The sequence below is a fragment of the Bidens hawaiensis genome, unplaced genomic scaffold (assembly GCF_021521415.1).
Source record: "Bidens hawaiensis isolate Kalapana, Puna unplaced genomic scaffold, B.hawaiensis_p1.1 tig00032179_1, whole genome shotgun sequence".
Lineage (NCBI taxonomy): Eukaryota > Viridiplantae > Streptophyta > Magnoliopsida > Asterales > Asteraceae > Bidens > Bidens hawaiensis.
The window spans coordinates 89858-102504 of NW_027495477.1; the positions used below are offsets into that span (position 1 = coordinate 89858).

The 12647-nt window shown below is 36.9% G+C and overlaps 3 non-coding genes across 3 annotated transcripts; all 3 read left to right on the top strand.

Annotated features, from left to right (window-relative positions):
• Positions 1-833: 833 nt before the first annotated feature.
• LOC143583242 (U2 spliceosomal RNA) lies at positions 834-1029 on the top strand. The gene has a single exon (XR_013144129.1). It is a non-coding gene; the product is annotated as a U2 spliceosomal RNA (small nuclear RNA).
• Positions 1030-2274: 1245 nt separating this feature from the next.
• Positions 2275-2469, top strand: LOC143583243 (U2 spliceosomal RNA). Its single transcript, XR_013144130.1, has one exon. It is a non-coding gene; the product is annotated as a U2 spliceosomal RNA (small nuclear RNA).
• A 1755-nt stretch (positions 2470-4224) lies between these two features.
• Positions 4225-4420, top strand: LOC143583238 (U2 spliceosomal RNA). Its single transcript, XR_013144127.1, has one exon. It is a non-coding gene; the product is annotated as a U2 spliceosomal RNA (small nuclear RNA).
• Positions 4421-12647: the final 8227 nt, after the last annotated feature.

The following is a 12647-nucleotide window of genomic DNA, read 5'->3' on the forward strand; positions in this document are numbered from 1 at the left end:
AAGTGCCGAAGTAGAATTTCGAGGAATAGCACGAGGTCTAGCAGAGATTTTATGGGTACGGAAACTCTTGACAGAAATCGGGTATCCTCCAACCCAACCCAGTAAAATTTTATGCAACAACAAAGCAGCTATTCAAATTTCAAAAAATCCAGTCCAGCATGATCGCACAAAACATATTGAAGTAGACCGACACTTCATCAAGGAAAAACTGGAAACAAGGATAATTGAACTTCCGTTTGTCCGCTCAGAAGATCAACTAGCAGATATACTAACAAAGGCGGTCAATGGGAAAATTTTCAATCATTGTCTTGGCAAGTTGAGTATTGAAAATCCCACTACTCAACTTGAGGGGGAATGTTGAAATATTTGATTGAATATAGTGGGGATCGTCTCCATCATTTCCCAATATAAACCATTGACATTAAAGATCAAGATCCTATGATTGAAGGCTATTTTTCTGGTCTTAGCAAACTGGCAGCCATTATATTCAATGCAATTATTGTATTTTCCTTATTTGGTATTATGTTTAGGCTATTTATATTCTTGTACGAAGGCATGTTCAAATATACAATGAAATACAAAATACTTCAATTTCTCATCCATTCCTCTGGTTATCATGGCTAACACTATGATCTTTTAAGTTTATTGGACATTAATTAGCATGACTATGATCTTTAAGGGTACCGAGACTTTATGCATGTTATAGATACTAAAATCTGAGAGATGAAAACCTTAGGAAAAATAAGTTTTATCACCATTCCACATCGGCTGAGTGAAGAAAACATACATGAAGTGACTACCTTTATAGTCAGTGGCCCAAGGAGTTATCAAGCATACCTTTCTCGGCCTTTTGGCTAAGATCAAGTGTAGTATCTGTTCTTATCAGTTTAATATCTGATATGTGAGCCATCGGCTCACTCGATATTAATCTTATTTTTTATGGGGGAAGATCCGTCAAAGTAGCTTGTTGCTTGGGTCTTCATGCGTCGCCTTGGTCTTACACTACCACTAAGGCTTGGCGCACCCCTCCAAACCAAAGTTAAGTTTTGATTTTGTTGTGACTTAATTAATTTAATGCTGTGTGTTAATCGCAAGAGTTGGGTTGTCTGCCATGCTATTAATGTACCCAAATAGGATATTTGATAAATGCATTTTAAATCAACTTTAAGCTGGCTACTTTGCTGTCCTGCCAGTATGATTTACTATAGCTTGTATCGAGTCTATTAATATATTATTATTACTGCAGAAGATTTATTCCTTCTGTATCTTTATCATGTAATTTGTCTGTTGTTTTCAATTCTTTCTCATGGAAGAAGTTCAACTTCCCAAGTTCAGTATATACGTGCAGCAATTGGAATGCGTTTATGCATCTGTTTTAGTTGTTGACTATTGACATGAATGTTAATAATCAGCAACTTATGTTGCTTATGCCTATTATATATGACTTTGTTTTCAACTTCTATGTAGCCGTAGATGTATCTGTTGTAGATTTAACAATTATTTTCTTATTGTAATTTTTGTAGATAATTGGTGTTAATGATGTAATTAGAAGTAAAGACAGGTTGTGAAACAACTGTGAAAGATGGATTTTGTGACGAGGTTAAGGACAATATTAAGCTAATTCGTTAACCACCCTTTTTTACTTCTTTATATGCGTGTTCCATTTTCTTGAGAGTGCTTTTCTTCTTAGAGCATATAAGATGCGCAGCTGAATGAATTGAGGCTAATATATGAGGAATTGCCAGAATTTTTAGAGGAGGTGCCATAATTCCTATTGCAAATTGTTTCTGAATATCCAACATGGTATTCTGATTTTAACAAATGTTTTTATTTAGTCTACGTTGGAACTTGAAGCAAAATTATCAAGTTACTTTGTGTATGCATATTTTCTTCAACAATAACACAATATTAAGTATGAAACAGTAAGTTTCAGGGTGAAGGTATATGGATGATCATGCCAGAATGAATCAAGTTTGTTCCCTTTAGTCCTTTATATACAGATTTGGATTGTTGATTAATCGGAAATCCATTGATGAACACTTTATGCTCTTTACAGTTTATTAGACATTCACCGGCATTAATTTAAAAAATCTCTATAGGCTAGTTTTTATAGATATAAGATATTAATCTGCATTACTTGTGTCATATCATATAATTCTGGGATGAAAACTCAAAGGAGAAAGGTTACTCTCAATCCCTCCCACATTGGTTGAGGGAAGAATGTATGTGTGAAGGGAGCGCCTATACAATTAGTGGCCCAAGAAGAAAGAAGGCATCCCTTTCTCGGCCTTTTGGCTAAGATCAAGTGTAGTATCTGTTCTTATCAGTTTAATATCTGATATGTGAGCCATTGGTTCACTCGATATTAATCTTTTTTTTATTGGGGAAGATCCATCAAAGTAGCTTGCTGCTTGGGTCTTCATGCGTCGCCTTGGTCTTACACTACCACTAAGGCCTGGCGCACCCCTCCAAATCATAGTCAATATTTTTGTTTGTTTGTTAGTTGATATTGAATGACAAGTTACTCCGTTTTAATCTGTTATTTATGGTTGTTTTGATATTTTATGATTTATATTGATGACAAGTTACCCCTTTTTAATCTGTTAAGTGATAGTTAGTTTTGATATTTTATAATCTAATACTAACCTATGGTATTAAACTGGTTTTTATCAAGCATGAGCTGTTTTCCTAAACTAGAAATCTCATGTTCTGTCTCTAGTTCTTTGATGAAGACAGTGATGTTAAAAAAACTAACTTGATATTTGAACCGGAAGTTTTTGAAAATCTTGAGGGGCATGCAAACTATTTTTTAAGTGTAAATATTGTTGAAGAGTATTGAATTATTTTCCTAAGCATGATAACCCTGGAGTTTTTAGTGTTTGGTTTCCATACCATTGCGCTTTAGTTGGCTGGCTATGAAACGACTTTTAAGTTTAATCGGGTGCTTCTTGCATCTCTATGGAGTTAGCTTATGTACATGAATTGATTAGTTACTCTATTTTACTGTTGTGATCCCTCTTCTCAATTGCAGTGAAACCGGTATATATTGTCACTTCCTCTTCTAAGTATTACTTGTCTAGTTTATTATAAGATAATATGGATGAATGATTCCCAGTTCAGTTTTAAAAATTAGAATTTGAATTTTTATTATTTTTGTAGGTAATTGGTGTTATTGATGTAAATAAAAGTAAATACAAAGGTTACGAGACAACTGTGAATGATGGTTTTTTTGATCAGGTCAAGACGTGCATTATTATTGGCTTCAGCGTCCACCCATTTTACTTCTTTATATACCTGTTCCATTTTCGAACAGAAGTGTTCTTCATAATAAGATGCGGCTGGATGAACTGAGGCAAATATACGAGGAGTCGCCAGAAATTTGGAGCATGTGTGCATTAATTCCAGTTACAAGTTGTTTTCGAGTATCCAGCATGCTATTCTGATTATACAAATGATTATTAAGTCAACAACGGAAGTTGAAGCAAGGTTATCAAGTAACTATGTCTAGAGACAAATTGCTGCTTCCACAAGTTGTTTACACAAATAAAATAGGTTTGTTACACACTTAGACTTCTTATCATGTTTGATACTCTATTGCCAGCCTAGGGAAGACGCTATGATCCCTATATAGATTCTCACATTCCTTTGGATTCCATATCTAACAAACGGATATAAGTTAGAATCATGACCGGGATGTGCTCACTAATAGAGATTGCCTGTTTAAGTTAAAACATAGTTGGATTTGTCGGGTAGATAAGGGTTTTTGGAAAACTGAAGTGCAAAATCTAGTTCGGACTGTTCGGTCTTCCTAGCAAAATGCTACCTTTGTAGTTTTGTTCTGTGGCACTGTAAATATATATGTATGCATCCTACTCAAGTTTCATTCAACAATAACACCATGTTAAGTTTGAAACAGTAAGTTTTGGTAAAGTTATAGATGAGGCCAGAATGAATCAAGTAAGGTACCTTTAGTCCATAAACGGTCAATCAATTGATGAACAATTTAGGATTCTATAGTTTATTAGACATTAATCAACACTAATTCAAGATCTTTAACGATAAGTTCATATATATTAATCAGTTTTACCTATGGTATATATTTCTGAGAGGTGCAAAGTAAAAACTCAGAAGGGCAAAGTCACTCACCCTCCCACATTGTCTGAGTGAAGATTACATAAATGAAAGGACTTCCTATATAATCAATGGCCCAAGAATAAAATAAGCATACATTTCTCGGCCTTTTGGCTAAGATCAAGTGTAGTATCTGTTCTTATCAGTTTAATATCTGATATGTGAGCCATCGGCTCACTTGATATTAATCTTATTTTTTATGGGGGAAGACCCGTCAAAGTAGCTTGCTGCTTGGGTCTTCACGTGTCGTCTTGGTTTTACACTACCACCAAGGGCTGGCGCACCCCTCCAATTTAAAGTTAAATTGTAGCTCATGCTTTATTTTGTTTGTATTCATATAGTGTTTAGAAATGCTATAAATGAAGTTATCATAGATGTTGAACTTGAGAATGTCTCTTCATGCTCTACTTTTGCTAAAAATAGATCTAATACTGCAATGCACATATTTGAGATTTTGACAGCATTATGAGAATTTACTGTCATGTAGTTAAATGCAATCGTTAATACCTACGTTATCAGGTGCATCCCTTGATCATATACACAAGTTCAAGAGTGAAAAATGTCTCTTCGCGGCTTTACAACTACACGGTAAGAGCATAATTTCCTTGTATCATAACGCAAGTTGAGCATGCGGACAATATTGTCCTATAAGGTATTATTCGATACCACTTAAACAAAAGATTAGGTATCTTTAACCGCTGTGACCCTAATGTGAACTCTCGATAACATCGATCCATGGTCATGAAGATCTAATTAAAGTTTGTTTTCAGTGTCCTAGTTTAATGGGGCTAAATCATGGTATTTCACAATTCACTACTTTGGTCAGAGTAAGTATTGGCAGTTTGGGTTGATGCATGTCTTGCATTGTCTTAAACTGTTGTGCATGCATTCTAATACACTTTAGGTAAACCTAGATATGGTTTTGGTTAGCCCACGTACGCCTTGCATTGTCTCTAAAAACTACAACTATATATGGTTATACTTTATTGTCTATTCTCGCCTTCTCGGTTCTTAATCACAGAATAAAAATCTTGAAAAGAAGTTGTAGTGAAAATCTACATCAGCTGATGAACAAAAGTGCTGGCTTTTGGGGAGAGATTTAGGTTTAAGGGTCGGGAACAATATCATTTTCTATGGTGGGTTATAAAGCCACCACTGAGAATAAATGGCATTCATAATCATGTGTCTCTTGACTTTTTCAATGGTAATAAACAAGCAGTACAATCAAGTTGAAGGAAAAATGATGGTGGTGGACCTGGTGGTCCTTAAAGGAGAACATGAGGGGTTGTGGCCCAATGGGTATGTTAATGTATTAATAATAAAATATTGTTTTTTATGTAGGGTTAAAAGGTCTGGGTAATATAGATGTTGAATTTTTAGAATTGCCATTTTTTAAAGTTTTTTCAACTTTAATCATTAATTAGTCAAAATCCTCAAAATAGTCATAAAAAACTATTCGATCTGACGGAATTCGTTAAGAACCGTCGAATCCGACGAAATTTTTTATCTTCTATCTCTCAAACCCTAAACCTTTATAATCAACCTCAATTTCCATGTTTCTTATTTCTCCACAAAATCAAGCAAATCCATAGTGTAAATCGCTTAGTTTTTCAAGGATAACACAATCATAGTGCATATTTTCCACGAATCACATCTATTGTGAGAACTTTGCTCAAGAAAGTGACGAACCCTAGATTTTCAATTTGGGGTTTTTTGATTTCGAGTTGAAATTGAACATTATTGTTGTGTTCTCCTCGAAAACTAAGCGATTTCAACTATGGATTCGCTTGATTTTGTGAAGAAAAATATAAACATGGAGATGGAGGAGGGCGGATCCGATTAAGATCAGTCTTGGTAATGATTATGATAATCCATGCATTCTCATAATAGGATAGCCCACCAGACGGTATGATAGGTACATACTAGAAGATGAATACCCATCGGAATAAGAGGATGAAGAACAGCCGGAAGACAAGTATGTGCTTTGTGATTAAAAGTAAATTAAATAGGGTTTAATAAATTTAAAAGCAAAATAAAATTAGTGTAGTTTTTAATTATCTTATTTAATGTAATTTTTACTATGGAAGGAGATCCGGAATCCCGCTATGGAAGGATTAACAGGGATAGTAAAAGCAGTAGTAGAAAAAGGGTTTTTTCTCGGGTTTAAGGTGTGGGTCTACGTATAACACCGCGTAAAATACCGTTATAGAATTTAGCTAAAAATGTCAAGTTATAAAGTCTAGGGACTTAGAATAAAAATTCTGAAAACTTCATCCATCGCTATATGCGATGAGATAAGCATAAGCCCATCGCGTAGCGCTATGGACTTACACTCAGATCAAAGTTTGGGCGACTTCGCTATACGCGATGGCCTAATTTATAGGATTACCGCGTATCGCGATGACCACGTTAAGTAACCGGGTACACGTGTCCAACCACGTGTCAACACGTGGCACGATTTGACAGGCCACGTGTCACAACGTGGCAAAGCGGTGTACATTGCGGCGTCGCGCTACGCGACGGAACTAAAGAACCCCATCGCGTATCGCAATGGGTTACGAGATCCGCCTATAAAAGGGGGTGGCAGGCATTGAGGTATTCTCATCCCAAATCACTCTCACTTTTCATATAGTTAACCAAGGAAAGCGTGCTCTGTTTTCTCGAAGTTTGTGAGAGTTTTGAAGCTATAAACGAGTTAGCAATCATATAAGCGAGTTTAGATCAAGATCCTACCGTTAAGACCACTCTTTTTATTATTATCATTCCGAGTGTTCGTGCTAAGGTAGGGGTTATGTTTAAGATATTCAATTATAGCTTAAACATTAAACGAGGCTATGACCTTTAACCTTGAAAACAATTTATAAACATTCAACGAGTTTTCATAAACGCTACTTATTGATGAAGTAATGTTAACAAAGGATATATTTTGACGGGCATGTAGTAAACTGTAAGGGGATATCACTAGTAGTGAGTTTCTTGCCTAAGGAAAAGTAATTCGTACAAATCCCAATCAACCGCGGGACCCGCTTACTTACCTGGAGAAACTCACCAACGTGTTAGAGCCTATTAAGCCAAAACATGCTATATCAAACGTCACATAAAACAAATTGTTTTCATTCACAAACAAAGTTGTAAACTATTTTAAGGTTAAACTTTAGAGTAATAGCTTAATCAAGAAACACCATTCAAATATTTATACAAACCTATTTATGTATAGGTTAATATCATTCTCAATCAAAGAAAGGTTTCAAACGCACCGACGGTACAGGTGAATACGTTAATCTTTACAAGCAGTCAAAACATATTTATACTCTATAAGATGAACATGTTGTTTGTCTTAAAGAGTCAGTCAATGTTTACATGAGATTACGTGATCTCTAAAAATGTTATAATACAAAATAGAAAATAAAAGCAACTCAGACCGATTACACATGTGTTTGGATCCTTACATAACTGTTTGGCCTAAACAGTCAAAGGCTACGTGGCCACGGGCTAACAGTCATAACTAGTACTCCATTAAGGGCTACGTGGATCAAGGAATACTTTTGTGTGTGTAGGGTAGTGATACAAATCCCGGAAGAGAAATACTTTTGTTGAGCTTGTACAGAAAACTATATTTGTATTGTAACTGTGCTTTAATTATTTTTGGAGTCATACGTGTTCACCAGCACATAGCTGACGTATTTTTCCAGCCCAATGCAGGTAATTAAGTACTTATAAGAAGTAACAAGGATTGAAGTCGCCGTGAAGTTAGAAGCGCGTTACGTGATGGTTCAACTTTTTGATATTAAAATCCTTGTAATATAAACACATATTTTGTAATCGAATACTTGGGTATTTAATTCCCAAGTAAATTTCAATGTAAATTAATAATTTAAGTCAACCTAAAGTCTTCTGCTAAAATTAACCCATAAACTCTAATATATATACAAAACATGTACCAACTATTGGTCACACACCTAGGCCCTAAGTTGGGGTGTGACACTACGGGGCCGGTGTTGTCACATCTGTTATACGCGGATGACGTGGTTTTTATTAGTGAGTGGAGCCGTCAGAATGCGTTGAGCCTTCAAAGGATCCTGAGATGTTTTTATTTAGTGTCGGGTTTAAAAATTAATTTGTCAAAATGTAGAGTTTTTGACACCAAGGTGAATGACACAGAAAAAGAGGGGATGGCTACCTTGTTGAGATGCAAGGTGGGGTCGGTTCCCTTTCAACACCTGGGTTTACAAATTGGAGCAAACATGAACCTAATTGTTTGATCCCATTTTAAACTCGTTCTAATCAATATCTAATGACTCGGATCTAATCCAGATCTAAATGTTAATATTAATTATACGGATCTAACTCTCGAATACCTTAGTTCGATTGCTATTCGTATGTAGTATATATATTATCAATAAGTTTAACGTGAAGCTTGAGAGAGAGAGAGAAAATACTTTAGATCTTTCTGAATAATATTAATTCTCTCAAAACTTCCACATTTTACAAGTGAACAGTGGTTCACTATATATAGAAGGCAACCTGGTTCGCTAACATCCCCTAGCGAACCAGCATCCCCTTCGTTAACTAAGTTAACTTAAAGAACCTCCCCCTAATTCGTTAACATCCCCTAACGAATCAGGAGGGAATACATTATAATGTCTTAGTTCGCTAACATTCCTAGCGAACTAGACTTAATCTTAACGAACTAGTCTTAGTTCGCTAACATTCCTAGCGAACTAGACTTATACATAACGAATTAGTCTAAAATAAACATTAAATATTACATTTAAATATCAAATAAACATTAATGATAAATACAAAGACTCTAGATGCAAAACCGTGCACTAACAGACACCCCTCGTCTTGAGCTCTTTGTCTTTAACTTATTTGAAACGCTTTGTCTGCCAATCTCTGCAACTATGAATCCCATGTTCATGGCATACACGAACAACACGTTGGAATTGCATAGCCAGGTCGTAATCTTCTTGGCGTTCAAACAAAATCTGCTTCCTGTGTAGCACGTCATTGTCTGTCTCTGATAAATTAACCAACCACATCGGATCGATTATCTTGATGAGCTCAGTCTGTAGTCCTCGACCACGAACAATAACGGCCTCGCCAGTACGATTGTCATAGTACCAACGGTTGAATGACAGATAAATATCTTGAGGCATTGTCTTCACAGGAACCCTTTTCATTGTCTTTGGTGGCTTCAATTTCAAGACCAGTTTCTTCCAGCCGGTCCTTGGATCAATCTCATCAGTACGTTTAAGTCTTGGGACCTGGGGCTTGAAGAACTTGAAGCCATGATTGACCTCGAACAGTAAGTGTTGATGAAACCACTCAACAGTTCGGTTACCCCCACGATTGATAAATGGACGTCTTGCGAGGGTGCGTACATCCCAACGCGGTAGTGTTAACACATCCATTATCCTCTCGTAATACTGGACACCTTTTTCCCATTTCACAATACATACCTTAAGGTCTGAATCATAGAGCCAGGAGACAATATCACCATGTACCTTAGAAACATTCTTGAAGGTAGTCATCTGATTTGCCTCAATCCAAGCAGCAGCGGTATCCTTTCTTTCTTTATCTACATACCGAAAAGCACTAATGATCTTCCCCACTTTCTGGCGTTTGAACCATCTTTCAATGTCATCATCAGTCACTTCTTTGAGTGAAGGAACAGTCCGTTGCACAATCTTCTCCAGTTCACTCTCAGTCTCCTTAATTACGTCTTCATGAAATACCGGAGCACCTTGATCAACATTTACGTGTTGATACAAGTCCGGGTACTCATCAGCTGTAACATCCTCCATCTCAATCTCCTCGTTCTCATAAATAAAATCTGTATTCATAAATAATGGATCAACTTCCTCATTGATCACTTCGACATCGGGCTCAGTCTCTAATACAGTCAGCTGATCGTCATTTAGCCCAAGTAGAATCGAGATCTGCTCCCTTGTCAAAGATCTAATCACAAACTCCCCGATCTGTATCTCATCTCTGTTCACCACACTTCTAACCATCCCCCATTCATCAATAAATAACACCGTGTTAGCCTCAATCATTTCTATTGGCTTGGCAGCTGTTGGATCTTGAAATGAAATTATCTGCTTGTTCGAATCATCAGCGCCACTAACACCAGCACCAGAGGATGAACCATGCGATTGTTTAGGCTCACCTCCTGCATCATACTCGTCAGGGTCATCATCGTCATTTTTGAGTTTCTTGAGGGCATCATCTTTACAAGTCAATTGTAAAATCAACTCATCTTGTTCCTTTAATTTCACCCCCTGAGACTCAACAATCGTACGTAACGCCTTGGTCTCCTTTTGATAGAAAGAAATATAACTCATCATCTTTCGTTGATTCTCCATGAGTCGTTCTTGAGTTTGTCTGTCAGCTGCCATTTGATTTTCATATAAATGTAGCAGATTAAGCAGCATTTCCGTTTGTCGACCTGGTGGCAAGTTGTGTACAGATGGATGAACAGGTTGAACAGGTCCTTGAGGCCGAGTGATTCTCATAAATGAGACATCACTAGGCGGAGGTGGAGGAAGAGTAGTTGTTGGCAGAGGAGGAGGTCTCATTGAAGTGGTTGAAGAAACAGTCGACAGCACAGCAGGAGGCCTCGGTATCTCGGTCAACGCCATTTGAGGAATTAAACCGAGCCTCTCATGTGACACCATCGTCGTGGTCAAAGTAAGCATCGGAGTGCTAGTAGTTATCGGCACTGCCGAGCTTTGAGTAGTTGTTTGACGTGGTGGTGGTGTTCCAATAATCACTTCAGCCCCAGCCGACACACGGGGCTTCTTAGGTGGCTCACCAGTAGCTACAGCCTTACCATTTCGTTTTCTTTCTTGCTGAGCTTTCATGGTGGCAGCTAGAGCAGCATCGACTGCATCTTGTTGTTCTTTCAGAGCTCACTCACCAGCTCCATCATCACCATCACCATTGTTACCATCATCATCTCCACCATCATTGTTCCCACCTTCTCCTCCTTCAAGCTCGGAATCCGAATCATCATGGATCCAGCGCTCATTAGGAGGACATACATAATCCGGATTGATTATATGACCAATCATCCGTTTGTCCTATGGCTTATCCTTTCGATAAATCAACATCCGATGCACCGTTTCAGCTTTCATATGTTCCATATCAAGAACATCGTTCACCAATGATCGATCAATCACCAAATTTGGTATCAGATCCTGAATAATTAGTTGTAGAAAGCGAGGATACATTAAGAACTTCTTTGATGGTAGAGTTTGCTGAACTTGCTCTTTCAGATGATCAAAGATAAGTTCTGAATAGTTGAAGGGCTTGTTCAGGATTAGTGCAACAAAAGCTGATTGCAAACTTAATCTGCATTCATAAAAACCACCGCGACGTCCACTCATACAGTGAAGCAAGACATGCAGTAGATACTTGTATGGTAGACACAACCCATTCTTGTTCAACGTTGATCGACGAATATCACCCCCATAATTTAATCGTGTAAATAAACCCCTTACCAACGTCCTGTCAAATTCACTCGGGTAATCATCAATATCGTCAAATTGAAGTACTCGACGAATAACCTCAACATCAATCGTGATAGGAAGCTGATTAATTGTAGCTTGAACCCAATTATTTTCTTCAACATATACCGCCGTGTTCCAAAACTGCCTGATTATACTAAGATACACCTTAGGTTTAGCAGTGATTGCATAATGTATCTTCGAACGGCGTAAGAAAGTCAACATAGCTCCGAACGTCCTTAAATCAGTCACGTCGTGATCAACATAAGCACAGATGTTGTGCTTCTTATCAAATGGTAATAAAACCATTTCAGCTTGTTGGTCCGGTTGTTGTGGTTGTTCTTGACGAGGTTGTTCCTGTGGTTGTTCTTGTTCAGCCATGATTTACTATATAAAAAAAACCGAATATGAGAATAGATATCACCATATATATTAAAAAGATATATGTATTTAATCTAGTTAAGCGTATTAGACGATTTAAATCCGTTAATTAAATTAAATGAACATAATTTTTTTTAAATGTCATTTGTTAAGAATCAAACTGATTCGTTATACAAAGATAACGAATCAGGCGATTCGCTATCAAGTAAATATCTTAACGAACTGAACTTAGCGAATCACTAATTAATTTTAACGAACTAAACTCTAGTTCGTCATATATTAAACGAATCACACTCTGATTCGTGTGACATCTTCTCCGCTAAGCTAGTTCGTGTAAAATCTTAACGAATTGGACACGAAACAGTTCCAATTCGCTAAGACTAACGAATGGTCAAAATTAAGACTTTTTCTTTAACAGTCAATACATGACCATTGTTGACGAAAAATGATATCGTCAAGAACAGTTATACCTTAGAAACTCAAATTGATCTTTGAAATGTTCAAACTTAAAGATCGAAAATATCAGAGAGAATTTGAATAGTTTCTTAAAGATGAAGAAAGAAGACGAACAGTGGAATACTATTCGTTATCTTGTCTTATATAGCAGTGCACGAAACCCTAGGC